The 15086-nt window shown below is 45.1% G+C and overlaps 1 non-coding gene and 1 pseudogene across 1 annotated transcript; one reads left to right on the top strand and one right to left on the bottom strand.

Annotated features, from left to right (window-relative positions):
* Positions 1-1725: 1725 nt before the first annotated feature.
* LOC103729793 lies at positions 1726-5377 on the top strand (annotated as a pseudogene).
* Positions 5378-14207: 8830 nt separating this feature from the next.
* Positions 14208-14407, bottom strand: LOC115069413. Its single transcript, XR_003848689.1, has one exon. It is a non-coding gene; the product is annotated as a U2 spliceosomal RNA (small nuclear RNA).
* Positions 14408-15086: the final 679 nt, after the last annotated feature.

Raw genomic sequence — 15086 nt, forward strand, 5'->3', positions numbered from 1 at the left:
TGGCTAACTTACAAGAAATGAGATGTTTTAATTAGTGGGCAGTGTGCTTAGATTTGTTCTCTTCTGCTTCTTTTTTATGTTTTTATTATTTATTCTATTTTAATATTCTATTATTTATTCTTATTGTTATTCGATTTTATATTTTCTATCTCTTTGAAGATTTATTTCCATTTGACACTGAGCTGATGCATCTGTCCCCAGCCACCAACTTGTGTGTGAAACATTTAGGGAAATTCCACATGGGGAAACGGCAGAGTCCAGGGACCACCACTCCAGATAGGGAGCATGGCATGGTGATTACTTTAAGTAAAGACATTCAGAGCAGACACTGGGCAGGTCTTTAGTATCCCCTCATCTGCCTAAAGTCCTGAGTCAGCTAAGCAGAGAACATTCACCTCTGGTCCTCCCCACTCAGTGTTAACTGCCTCACGTGGCAGGAACCTGTCAGCATCCTGGGCAGACTTGCCACACACCATCTTCATCTAGCTCAGTCCCATTCAGTTCTCCAAGGAAAGTGATTTTCAACCATTTACAAACCAGTCTGTCCTCTGGACCCACCAGGACATTGCATGTTCTCCAAGTCCATAGATGTCTGTAAAAACCATCTGCTGTCCTTTGACATTCTGCATTCTCCTCCCACGTAGAAAAGAGTACCAAAGCTCTCATATAGCCCAGGCTGTTCCTCCACTCCACACAATCCTCCTTTCTCAGCCTCTGGTTGGTGGGAATAAAGCATGAGCACCAAGTCCACTCAGAAGAGCAGCTCTTGAATTGTGGTCCTGGAATCCTTGATGTTCATGGAATCCATGAGCTTGTAATATTTTCACGCTTCTAAAATTTACTTGCCATGATTTTTTGGGAGTATTTGACAGTGAGTTAATCTATTGGCACTTTAGTTTGAATGAAGGCTGTGGGAACAATATTCAGTAGGCAGTATTACAATCTCTACCACAACTGATTTGCACCATAAAAGGGCTGTTGTACTTTTTAAAGGTCTTTAAAAAAGAAAAGTCAGGATCTCATGCTCAGTCCAAGCTGGCTTTAAGCTCATGGCAAAACTTCTGCTTCAGCTCAACATCCCAAATGCTGGGATTACAGCCCTGGACTAGGACGTCTGGCTTATGTTCTCATTTATAACACGGTAAATGTGGGTAGAGGCAGCCTACGTGAAATCTCTTTGTGACCCTCTGTAATATGTAAGCACATACAGAGCTCCTGAAACCAAAAGGTTGAGATTTCTGCCTCACACAGCTCCTGGCCAGGACTCAGGGAAACACTGCTAGAGCACTGGGCGCCTAGGAAGAGTTGGAAAAGTCCCTGGTCTCAGGTGTGGTCTTGAAGGGGCCTGAGGTGGGAAGGCTGGGGTTGGGGATTTCTCCCGGCCCTGGCTGTGTTTCTTCAGCTCACATCCTGCGTCACTGTGGCAGGTTCTTCTGCCTGGACACATGTTCTCCTCCCACTGCATGTGTTGGGGATTTCTCCCGGCCCTGGCTGTGTTTCTTCAGCTCACATCCTGTCACTGTGGCAGGTTCTTCTGCCTGGACACATGTTCTCCTCCCACTGCATGTCCAAATTCTGGAGAAAGACACGGACGGAGTCAGGCGTCACCGTGGTCTCTCCCCACACACCACGATGCTTTAAACTCCACAGGAGACATTCTCTCCAGGCCTTCCAATCCTGAAGATGGGGTCCGCAGCTCTGGGCGCGCCCCTCCCGCTGCTCACCATGGCCCTGGCCCTGACCCAGACCCTCGCCGGTGAGTGCTGGGTCTTAAAGAAAGGCCTCCGCCCCAAGGAGCAAGCGCATCGCTCCATGGAGATGGAGCACCGGAGCTTGGTATCCACCCTCAACCGCCCAGACCCTCCACAGTCCCCTAGCCGGGCGCCCGTGCCCCCCTTCTCCACCCTGAGCCGGGTGATCCCTGCCCAGCTCCCTTCTCCAGCCTAAGCCCCAGACCCCGGCTCCGGTCCCAACCGCGTCCCTGTTCTGGGGTCCCCAGAGGAGTAGGATGCCCCAGGCTCGCATTCCCTGCGGCATTTCACCGTAGCCGCGTCCCGGCCCTACCTCGGGGATCGCGGTTCATCTCCCTTGGCTACGAGGACGACACGCTGATAGTGGGATTGACAGCGATGCCACGAATCCTAGAAAGCAGCCGCGCGTGGAGTGGGTGCAGAAGGTGGGGCCGGAGTACCGGGAGCATGAGACTGGGGTGGCCCAAGGCATCGTGCACAACTCGCTAGTGAACTTGCAGTTCGCGATCCACGTCTACAACCACAGCGAGAATGGTGAATGACCCCATGCCCTCAACCCCTAGTTCGAGGATGTGGGACTCGGGAGATCCACGAGGCCCAGCGCCTCGGAGGCGGTGACTGGGTTCGGGCTCAGTTTGGGTCCAAATCTCGAGGGTGGGCGGGGCTGACCGCGGGGACCCCGCCAGCCTCTCACACCTTCCAGTGTCTGTTTGGCTGCGACGTGGGACCGAACGGGCGCCTCCTTCGGGGGGATTTGAGCAGCACGCGTATGATGGCAAAGATTACATCAGCTTGAACGAGGACCTGAGCACCTGGACTGCTGGGGACGTGGAGGCTCAGATCACCAGGTAGGAGTGGGAGGAGGCTGGTTCAGCAAAGCACAGCAGGGCCTACCTGCAGGGGGAGTGTGTGCAGTCTCTCAGCAGATACCTGGAGATGCATCCCATCATCTTAGACCTGAAGGAGCCATCACCCTGAAGTGCTGGGCCCTGGGCTTCTACCCTGCAGACATCACCCTGACCTGGCAGAGGGATGGGGAGGACCTGACCCAGGACATGGAGCTTGTGGAGACCAGGCCTGCAGGGGATGGAACCTTCCAGAAATGGGCAGCTGTGGTAGTGTCTTCTGGAGAGGAGCAGAAATACACACACCATGTGCAGCATGAGGGGCTGCCTGAGCCCCTCACCCTGAGATGGGGTAAGGAGGGGTGTGGGCACAGAGCCTGCTGTCAGGGAAAGCAGGAGCCCTCTGGAGACCCTGAGCAGAGTCAGGGCTGAGAGCTCGGGGTCAGGGCACCTCAACTCTGCCTGCTCCTCTCTTTCCATTCTTCCCAGAGCAACCTCCTTGGTCTGTCATTGAGGTCACTGTTGGTGTGATTCTTCTTGGAATTTTGGCCACTGGAGCTGTGGCTGCAGCTGTGATGATGAAGAAGAAAATCCCAGGTAAGGAAGGGGTGGAGTCTGAGGGGTTTGTCTTCATAGTGTTGAAGGCCTAGATGGAGATGTGCCCGTGCCCTGTTTCGTCACTGAGACACATCCACACACACATGCTTACCCAGTTCGGGTAAGCTCCATGCTGTGTAAGGTCCAGGACTCTGGCAGTACTGTGGGACGTCTTATTCCTGCACCCTTATCAGTCTTTTTCTTTTGTTTGCAATACACAGTTTTAGTGAATTTTTGGGGAATTTCATACAATGCATCTGAATCATGTTTATACTGTTCTGAACCCCCATACCCCGGCCCCGAAATTTCATGCATTCTGTCATAAATATTAAGACCTATGGAGTCAACATGTCCCCTGGTGTGAGTTCATACATTGGAGCCTTGTCAATCTATCTATCATTACTCCCTTAAAGACCAACTCTCTCGGGGCTGGAGAGATGGCTCAGCAGTTAAGAGCACTGGTTTCTCTAACAGAGGACTGGAGTTTGACTCCCAGCACCGACATGATGGCTAACGACCATCTGTAACTCCAATTCCAGGGAATCCAACACCCTCCCTCTTCTGACCTCCATGGGCATGCACAACACGATGCACTTACACACATACAGGTAATACATACATACACATAAAATAAAAATTTTAAAAAATAAAATATTTTTAAAAGTAAAAAAAAAGACCAACTCTCTTTCACCCAACAGCTCCCCAGCTAAGGTTGGAGTTCCTTACCCATTTCCCTGCTTCTATGCTGTGTTTTGTCTGGTGTGAGTTTGCATGGGTCCTGTGCATGCTGTTACTATTGTTACAAGTTCATATGAGCAAGGTCCTCAAATCCTATTTTGTTTATTACCTGTGAAGATTTATTGCCATTTGATGACTGAGCTAGTCCTTCTTTCTTCAGTCACCAATTTGTGTGTGAAGCTTCAGAAAGGGGAATGACGGAGTCCAGGGACTGCCAGAATATGGAACATGGCATGGTGATTATTTTAAGTAAAGATATTAGGAGCAGACATTGGACAGGTCTTTAGTCTCATCTGCCTGAATCAGCAAAGCAGAGATTTACCTCTGGTCCTTCCCAGTCATTTCGTTAGGTGCCTCATGTGGAAGGAAGCCTGTCAGCATCCTGGGCAGACTTTTGCCACACACGGTCTTCATCTACTTCAGTCCCATTTAATGCTGGAACTGCATAGAATGCATCTTGTCAAGGTGACATTGCCACATCCAGTTTCCAGGAGCAGCAGGGAAGCGATCCCAGGCACATCACCAGCACTGGGTGTCAGTGGTGTGAGCAGTGGCTCCAGGGTCCAGTGGATCCTGTGTGGGACCTAGTGCTGATGGACTGGTGGGTTGTGTTCCTGCTGTGGAGCCTCAAGCTTGGTTCTTGGCCTTTTCCAACATAAAATAAGCTTCAATGTCATTTGTAAAAATCCTTTATGTTTAGATATGGATTTGGATTTCATTATTTGTACCAATAAGAAACCAGTCCAGGTAATTTTTAGATCACAGCCATTCAGAGACTTTCCTTGTGTCAACAGCTTCCTATGTCCTCCACCTGAGGCTGTGTCCATGGGGGAGAAAACAGTACCTGTCACCATGATAACGCAGGGCTCATGATGTATTTCCTCCCTCTTCTTCCTCAGGCAAAATAATAAATAAATAAATAAATAAATAATAAATACCCATATGACCCTTCTCCATCATGTAGGCTATTCTTACCATAACATCTCTCCAAAATACTTGGCCTCTTCCCAGACCCATTGTTGTTCAACATGGAACCCAGGACTCACTTTTTTTCCCTTTTTGTTGTGTGTGTTTGTTTTGTTTTTTGTTTTTGAGACAGGATCTCGTAGTGTATCCCAGGCTGACTTTGAACCCACTATGTAGCTGTGATGCTTACTCTTCACTGGATTTAGAACCTCTCAGAAGATGCAGTTCTAGGCCTGTCTGTGCAAGTGTTTCCAGAGAGGCATGCCTGAGGAGGAAGATCCACTCTGGATGTGGGTTTCGCCATCCCAGATGATGAGGTCTAGATTGAATAAAAGGGAGAAACAGAGAAAAGCCAGATGAGAGCCAGCCTCTCACTCTACTTCTTGATCATGGAGGTGTGAGGAGTCCCAGCCAAAGACTCCAGCTGCTGTGAACTCCATCACACCTTTCCTGCCATGATGCACTGTACCCCTGTAAACGATGAAGCAAAATAAAGCATTCTTCCTTTAAGTTGTTTCTGTCAGAGTTTTTGCCACAACAGTGAGGAAAGTAACCAACACAGAAACCCAGGGGGCTGGAGAGATGCTCAGTGGTTAAGAGCACTGGCTGCTCTTGCAGAGGGCCTAGATTCAGTTCCCACCATCCACATGGCGGCTAACAATCTTGTAACTGCAGTTCCAGGGGATCCCATGCCCTCTTCTAGGCACTGTACATCCGTGATGCACTTACATGTAGGGAGAACACTCATGAACCCATAAAACAGAAATAGAATAATTTTTAAAATGTGAAAAAGAAACCCAGGAGGTAGTGCATCTGCTTAGCATGTATGAGGTCCTGAGTCCAAGTCCCAGGACTGAAAAAAAAAATTCCCAGAACAAAAGCTGTCAGTCATTGATGGTAAAATTTCATTTCAATAAAGACCTTCAGTAGGAACTGAAATGACAATATGACTTAGAGATACAAAGATAGCAAAAACTATCAAGTCCAGATAGCAACTGCCATAAAATGTACACCAGCCATTGCCTCTAGAGGTGAAGGGGGAGGGTGAGCGTGAGGAGAGCACATGGGGCTTCTGGCGTGTGGTAATGCCCCACCTCTCAGCCTGACTTGTCGATACCTGGTCATTAATGGTACATATATTTTTTCATCTGTACATACACATTTTTGTTTGCATTGTACAGTCTACACTGAAAAGAAAAAAGTGTGAGAACAGGAAAGCATTAAGTGCGACTCAGGAGTCAGACAAAGGCAGCTGGGAGAATTATGGTGCAGCTCACATATGATGACAGGAAATGAAAGGCAGTTTGAAATGGGCATAAAAGATTCCCAAGTGGACAAACTGACCCCTTCCACAGGCTATATCACTCTTAGCCTTATTTGGCATGAAATGGCCCAGGCCAACCACTTCTATGCTAGATTTAGAGAAGGGTGGGAAATGAACACACCAATTTATGTGATCAAAAATCTTCATGGTAAACAATTTTTATGAAAGTGTGTTTGTGTGTGTGTGTGTGTGAGAGAGAGAGAGAGAGAGAGAGACTAAGCACATGTGAGTGAGCACTTATATGTGCCAGTACATGTATGGGGATTCAGTGTGACATGTGAGTGTGGAGGCTAAGGGACAAGCTCAGATTTCCTCAGGAATACCATCCACCCACCTCTCTCAATGACCTGAAGCTGAACAATCAGACTAGACTAGGTGGCTGGACAGTGAGCCCCAGGGATCCACCTGCCTCTTCAGTGCTGTGATTACAAACTATGCAGTCATGCCTGACATGTTTACATGAGTTCTGGGGAGAGAAGTCAGGGCCTCATGCTCCCAAGGCAAGAACTTTATCACCTTCTCAGCCCCATAGTAAACAACTATGAACAGATGTGGAGTAGCTTACTGAGTACTTACTCAGAAGCTTTGATATGACCCTTGCTGAACTGGATCTCTAAGTCCTCCGGTTCTTGACTCTCTTTGTCTCTTCATTCTCTCTCTTTCTTTTCTTTAAATGTTCTTTAAGAAATGTTTAACATTTACAGTGAGACAATACCACATGAACCATTGGGTTAACAATCTTTAGTTGCACCCCAGAAATCAGAGTAGATTTGGAACTGAAGCTTTATCAACACTGGTGTGATTTTTCTCTACTCTCGGGCCAGGGAAATTATGAATGTCTGTAACTTCTGATTCCACTTAAGCTGCTGGAGCCTGAGTGATCCATTCAATGGCCAAAGTATCTCAGCCCACCCCATAGCACCAGGCCTTCTTCATATCCACCAGGCCTTTCTAGTCTTTGACTTCTCAACAGTGTGCGTTTAGAGAGAAATGTGTTATATACAAGCTAATGCCACTGCGTTATATAAAGACGTATTTTTATCTCCTTGTCCTCAGAGCAAACCTTAAGCTGCCTTTCTTTTAAAAATAATTTATTTTTAAGATTTATTTAATTTATTTTTTATTTTACTTTACTGTTTGAAAACAGAGTCTCTCGTTGAACTAGAAACTCCCCATTTTGGCTAGACTGGTTGGCCAGTGAGCCACTGGGAAACTCCCTCTCTGCCCCCAGTGCTGGAGTTGCAGGCACACACTGTCCTGTGGATTCTGGGGCTCCAAACTCAGGTCCTCATCCTGGCCTAGCAGTCACACTCCCCACTGAGCCATCACTGTGCTCTACCTTCTCTCCTTTATGGAAGTCTGTCTGGAATTAAAACCCTCTAAAGGGAATGACATCTCACAGGAAGTCTCACCCAGCTCTGGGCGTCCCATGCAGGCGAGGCTGGACTGCCACTGACCACAGACCCACAGGCCCTGCCCGGGAAGGTAACAAACCTTTCCCTTTAGAAGCACAACATCTCTTCTCACAAGATGCAGAAAATTCCCCCTTTCAACAGGATGTCTGTTTACTTCCTCGTCTGTAAGCCCAATCTTGCCAGTAAAGGAAGAAGAAAATTGGATTCAGAACTCAAATCCATTGATTTATACAAAATTTAAGTGCCACAAATCTTTTGAATTCCCTCATTGACAATGTGCCCTGGTTTCCAGCGATCAGCCTCCTCCTCCTTTAGTTCCCTCTCCTACCCACATCCCTCCACTGGGCATTCTCCTTTAAGCCTCTCCTAAAGGAAGAGGAAGCTGTTAAACACTTCCCTAACTAAGACTTCCTCCATGGGTTACACCTTGATCTTCCCCTCTCGGTAGACCAGACTGGTCTGGAGGTGATGCTCATACCTCTGCCTCCGGAGTACTAGCAGTACAATGTGGGTTACCATGCCTGGGTTTGATCTGTATTTCTTAAAGGAACACGCGCACGCGCGCGCACACACACACACACACACACACACACACACACACACACACACGGTGGGATTTAGACATGTAGCCCAGGCCAGGAATGATATAGTTGAGGCTGACCTTAGACTTCCTGTCCTCCTGCCTCTACCTCTCAAGTGCTGGTACAGGCATGTGCTACCCTGCCCAGAAAAAAACTACATATGTATATATTCTTCATCAGATAAATGAGGCTGAACTATTTCTAACTTGTCTTGAATGAAAGACTAGTTTAATTGAGTGTGTGGAGTGTCTTAAATTTATTGTTTTCTGGGGGCCAGAGAGATGGCTCAGTGGATAAGAGCACTGACTGCTCTTGAAAAGGACCCGGGTTCGATTCCCAGCACTCACATTGTGGTTAACAACCATCTCCAGTTCCAGGGGATCTGACACCTTCTTGTGACCTCCATGAGAATTTCATGACATGGTGTACTAACACACGTGCAGGCAATACACTCATACAGATAAAATAAAAATAAATAAAATATTTTAAAATTTATTACTTTTTGCTTATTCATTTTTATTCTAACTTATGTTCTTTGAAGAGTTCTTGCTATCTGATTCCTAGCCTGTCCTCATCCACCAACTTGCCTTTTAGTGTGTGAAACTTCATTTTCTTTCTAAAACTTACATTATTTATCGTGTGTGTGTGTGTGCATGTGTGTGTGTCCATGCTTATGCACATGACACAGCATATATGTGGAGGTCAGAGAACAATGTGGAGGTAGGCTCTCTCCTACTATGTGGGATCTGGGGATCAAACTATCAGGCATGGTAGAAAGCAGCTTTACCTACTGAGTCGCCTCGAAAGCGGTAGTGGGTAAAACATCTAGGAAAGTTTCAGACAGGGGAAATGAAAGAGACCAGGAACTGCCATCCCCAAACACGGTACCCTGGAAGTCTGGCTGTTTTTAAGTAACAGAAGCTAGCAGCAGATGCTGGGCAAGCACTTCACCCCCAAATTGCCTAATGTCCGGAACAACCAAAGCAGAAAACAGCTGCCTCTGGTCCTCCCCTGTGATTTGTTCACTGCCTCATACGGCAGGAAACCTGCCAGCATCCTGGACAGCCTGGCCACACACCATCTTCATCTACTTCAGTTTTATTCAGCGCTCCAAAAAGAATAATTTTCAAACCATTTATAAACCAGTTCTTCTATGGGCCCAAGAGACTCTGTCCCAGGGCACTGTATGCTCTCTAAGCCCACTGAGTTCCTCTAAAATTTATTTACCGTGCCCTGATTTCAGCATTCTCCCCGTACCCCGTAGAAAGGGGGATAGACGCTTCTCTAGGCTGGATTGTTCCTTACCGTACAATGACCTTCCTACCTCAGCCTTCCAAGTGCTGGGAACGCTGGCTGTCGCCATACCCTGTTCAGAACAGCAGCTCCTGAAGGTCACTGAGATGCTTTCATAAGCTCCATGAGGTCAAAATTATTTTTGTATTTCTAGAATTTACTTGCCATGTTTATTGTACTGGGCTTCACAGTGAATTTATTAATACCTTAGCATAAATCAAGACTGTGGAACCCAACTGTAATAGCACTTTCTAGTTACATTCCTCACCAATTACTTGCATGATAAAAAAGGCAGTTACATTTTTAAATGTGATATGTAGTTGAAGCTGACTTTGAATCTTGATTCTCCACCCCCCCCACTTCTAAAGTACTGACATTTAGGTGGTCCTCCACATTCAGCTAGAAATGTTTTTCTTTTTTCTTTTTTTAAAAAATGTGTATGAGTATATTGCCTGCATGTATGTAAGTGCGCTATGTTGTACACTGCCTGGTCAGGAGAGTGTGTTAGATTTCCCTGGAACTGGAGTTATGGATGCTGTTAGCCACCATGTGGGTTCTTGGCAAGAGCAGCCAGTGCTCCCAACTGCTGAGCCATTTCCCCCTAGAAGTGTTTTCCTTGAAGCAATAAATATTGACCTCATTAAATCAATACCTTGAGTCTACGTTTTCAATATTCTCTCCTAGTGTAGGAAGTATATGCGATGCATTTTTGCTACATTCTAAGGTGTTTGCCTCAGGGGAAATAGCTGTGAGCAGAGCTAGCCTTCTTGGGCTGGGGAGATGGCTCAGTGGGTAAAGGCACTTCCCACACAAGCCTAGAACCTGAATTCAATCCATGAAACCCACATAAAAGTGAAAAGAGAGAACTGACTCCACAAAATTTTCCCAGCTTCCACGTGTCCACTATGACATGTGCATCTACACGTTTCATGCACATAATAATAGTAATGACAAAATTATAAAAATTTAAAAATAGAGCCAGGTGTGGTAGCACACATCTTTAATCCCAGCACTTTGGAGATCGAGGCCAGCCTGATCTCCTGATATCAAGTTCCAAGCCAGCTGGAGCTACAGGGAGACCCTGTATGGAAAAAAAATTAAAAATAGCTAACCTTTTATGGGCTATTGTTTACTTGAATGAGTGGATGACAGAGGAACTGTAGTTTACACCTGGATACTTAGAAGTGTTTTCTCAGAAATGAACATGGAACTTGCCTCTAGAAGCTCAGTTGGCCATATTTGTTTCCAGTCGTAAAATGTAAACTCTCAAGGGAAAAAACAAGAATTGGAAAAACTTGTATCTACCACCATGAACTTTACAGCTTACCTATATCAGCCAAACCTTTCTGGAAGGATGTGTGGTCATATTAGCAAACACATGTTTGATAACGAACGCAGAAGATTATATGAAAAGCCGATGCTTTTTCCATTGATAGGACAGGAGAACTGCAGAAATGCAAAGTATTCATTCGTTAAGTAAAGTACGTTTGTTTCATTTTAAAAGTAGTTGTTTCCATGAAGAGTTTTTCTGTTATGAAATAGGTTAATATGCTACAGAACAGAACACCCAGGACTAAATCACACAGTGCTGCAGTCACTTGCTTTTTGACAAAGATGATAAAAACTTACGTTGGGAAAAAAAATAGCGTCTTCAATAGATGTTGCTGAGAAAACTGAGTATCTGTGTGTAGAGGAATGAAACTAGATTTCTATCTCTCACTCTATACAAAAATCAACTCCAAATAGATCAAAGACTTTAATGTAAGAACCGAAATTCTGACGTTGTTCAAGGAAAAAGTAGGGAAAACACTTCAAGATAGGGGCATAGGTGAGGACTTTCTGACTAGGACTCCAGCTGCTTAGAGAGTATCGCCCAACTATTGGGAAATCTGAGGTGGCTCACCAGACAGATGTACCTACAGTCAACCCTGACAAAGTCAGTTTGATTCCCAAACCAGAAAACTGGAAAGAGAACCAACTCCTGAACGCTGTCTTCTGATCGCCACACATGTGCCATGGTGCATACACATGCATGCACACACACTCACATATACACACAAATAAGTAAATGCAATAAAATTTTAAAATAAAAACTTCTGCACAGGAAATGAAATAGCTAGTGGAGTGAAGAGATGGCCTACAGAAAGGGAGAATATCTTTGTAAGCTATACATCTGACAGATGATCAGTATTTAGAATGTGCAAAGAACGAAAGCAAGAAATCAATCAACAAATCTTGCTAACACAAGAAGCGGTTCTCAAAAGATGAAATACAAATGGCCAATAAACATGAAAAAATGTATTCACTAGTCATCAGAGAAATGCAAATTCAACCTGTACTGAGATTCTATCCCATCCCCATCAGAACAGTGGCCAAACAAGAAACAGGGCTAGGGAGATAGCTCATTTGGTAAAATACTTGCTGTGCAAGTATGAGGACCTGAGCTCAAATTCCAGGACCCATGCAGATAAAGTGGGACCCTGTAAACCCAGCTGTCCTACAGGAAGATGAGAGTGAAGACAAAATAACTGCCTGAAAGCTGTGGGCCCAGCTGGCTTACACATCTGAGAACAAGGAAGAGAGCCCATCCCTACAAGGTGGAGGACAGACACACAATGTTGTTCTCTACATCCATGCATACCGTGGCACACGTGTGCCTGCACTCACACACACAAACACACATACACAAAATAAAACATAACTAACAGTGGCTAGGATGTAAACTAGCCCAGTCACTTGTTTGGTTGTCAACATCACACGACTTCAGAGGGAACCTCAGTTGAGGAATTTCTCCATCAGACTGACCCGTGACCATGTCTGTAGGGCATTTTCTTCATTGCTAATTGATGGAAGAGGGACCAGCCCACCGTGGGCAGTGCCACACTGGGAAGGTGGGCCTAGCTGAGCAAGCCAAGGGAAGCAAGCCAGGAAGCAGTATCCATGGTCTCTACCTCAGTTCCTGCTTTGGCTTCTCTTGATGATGGACTGTGAGCTATAAACCCCTTACACTCCGAGTTGCTTTTGGTCAGTGTTTTATCACAGCAACAGAAAAGCAAACTAGGACAGCACTATTTTATTAGGTTCCACAAAAAAAAAAAGAAAATGAAAATAGGCCTGGTTTGGTTCCAGGGGCCTGTAACAAAGAAGGATCAGAAGCTCAAGGACATCCTGGTAAAATAAGTTTGATACTAGTCTAACTACCTGAGAACTTTACCTCAAAAAAGCAACTACAGTAAACTATACCATATCACCATATAACCCAGCTATACCACTCTTGGATATTTGGCTGAGAGGCCCAAGTCACATATCGCAGAGATACTTGCACATCAATATTTACTGCAGCACTATTCACAGTAATTAAGCTGTGGAACCAACACAAGTGTCCACAAATAGGAGAAGGAATAAAGAAAATACGGTGTGCGACATACACATGGAATTGTTTCACCATAGGGAAGAAAATTACATGGCTTGCAGGAGAATAGATGAACCTGAAGATTCTCATAGTGGGTGAATTAAGCCAGTCCCAGAGAGACAAATTATATTTTCTCTTCTCTGTGATTCCTATATAGATGCATCAAGTCATGTATGTATGATGTATGTATGTATGTATGTGTGTATGATGTATGATGTATGTGTGTATATATGATATGACAATAGACAGGAAACTGTCTAAAGAACAAAGGGAATAACAAGGGAAGAAAGGGAGAGGCAGAGGGAGAACATATTCAACCTATGTTACATACTCATACAAAATGTTCGACATCACAATTTAGCAAAACAATGTCATGAGTTCTCCCATAAGGCCTATGACCTCCCCAGTCATAGAATGTTCACCAGATGACCAGTTCCAGGCATGAGTTCCCACCAGAGCTACAGTCCTCAAATCTAATCAGAAGCTGACTAGCTACCCCTCAGTCATGCTGCTACTACACCAGTGGTAGAGCATTGTTGTAGCTTTCGGGGTTCCTGGTTGGATAAAACCACTGATGGCTTCTCTCCTCACAGCCTGCATAGCACCTTCTTAGGTAACAGAAAGGGAACTTCCAGATCAGGTCGTGCTTGATTTACCTCTGTCCTGTCACCAAAGAGTATGTGAGTCTTCAGCGGTAGAATCTTGATATCTAGTTCTGGTGGGAAGCCAAGAACTAGATAGGAGCTGCTGGGACTTCCTCTCCAACAATCCTTAGGTAGATATGCCACATGTGACGCTGTGTTTTCATTTAATAACCTATAGCTTCTTACCCACCCATGCAGAACAAATTGAAAAAAATATTTTTTTTCAATTATATTTTCAAGTTAGATTACAAAATGGGCTTTTCATATATCCTGAGGGCTTGAATTAAAGCCCTGCTCACCTTGCTCAGGGTTATCAGGTTCTTTTACAAATAAAATTAGCATTTTTGTTGGCTGGGGGGGCAGTAATACTGGCTCACACCTGTAATCTCAGCTACTCCAGAAGCTGAGGCAGTAGAATTGCACATTTGAGACCAGTCTCAGAAAATTAGCATGTATGTGACATTATGTTCAGCTTCTTAGTACTACAAAAGAAGGAAGTGGAGATGGAGAAGGAAAGAAGTAGGAACAGGAAAGCTAAAAATAAGTCATTCTAATCTGAGTGTGGTTACTCTCACCTGTAATCACAGCACTATGGAGGCCAAGGTGGGAGATTGCCTGGTTTGAGGCCAGCCTGGTGTGTAAGGAGGACCTTGTCTTAAAAAACAGGAGTATCAGCAGATAGAGCTCCTCTCTCAGTTCTAAGCCCATCCTCAGTGCGGCACCTCTCCTCAGTCCTCCATCTGCTCAATAACTTTGATCACCTCATGTCCACATCAAAACCACATTAAACTGAGAAAAACAGATACTGCACTGGATCTCAGCCACAAGGCCAAGAAGAAATTCTTTGTTTGTTGAGACCAACTCTCAATATTTATTCCATACTGGCCTGGATCTCACTTTGTACCCTAGATTGGTCAAATTCTCTCAACAATCCTCCTGTTTCAGTCTTCCAGGATCTCAGATTACAGACGTGTGCAGACATACATGATCACAAAATCAATGATTAAATCATTATTATTATAACTTGAGACAGCCTAAGAGTAGATGTTCTGGCCTCCATCTGGTTGAGATGCTGAGAACTCAGCAGTCACCTGAGAGCATCTGATCCAGCCTCCACCTAGTGTAGGGGCTGAGAACTCAGCAGATCACCTGAGAGTACCAAAATCAGGCCTCCCCCTAGGGAACTTCCCAAATTGTGCTATGAATACCCGTAATATGTGGTCAAAAGGTTAGATGGAAGCCTGAGTATACCTTACTTGAGCCTGACTTGGGCTTCTGTGGGAACTTCTGAGTAGCTGATCTGAAGCCATCAGTTCCCTCCAAAATAAAATCTGAGAGAACTTGAAACCTGGACCAACCAGCTCTACAATTAAAAAAATATATATGGCACACCAATAATACAAACAGAAGCAAACCTCAACTAAACAAAAGAAGACTTGATTTTCATACCAAAATCACAAACAGCAAAAAAAATTCACAAGCCAAAATCACAACAAAAGAATAATAAAATGGAAAGCTAA

Source organism: Nannospalax galili, unplaced genomic scaffold (genome assembly GCF_000622305.1).
Source record: "Nannospalax galili isolate Female #2095 unplaced genomic scaffold, S.galili_v1.0 scaffold1573, whole genome shotgun sequence".
Lineage (NCBI taxonomy): Eukaryota > Metazoa > Chordata > Mammalia > Rodentia > Spalacidae > Nannospalax > Nannospalax galili.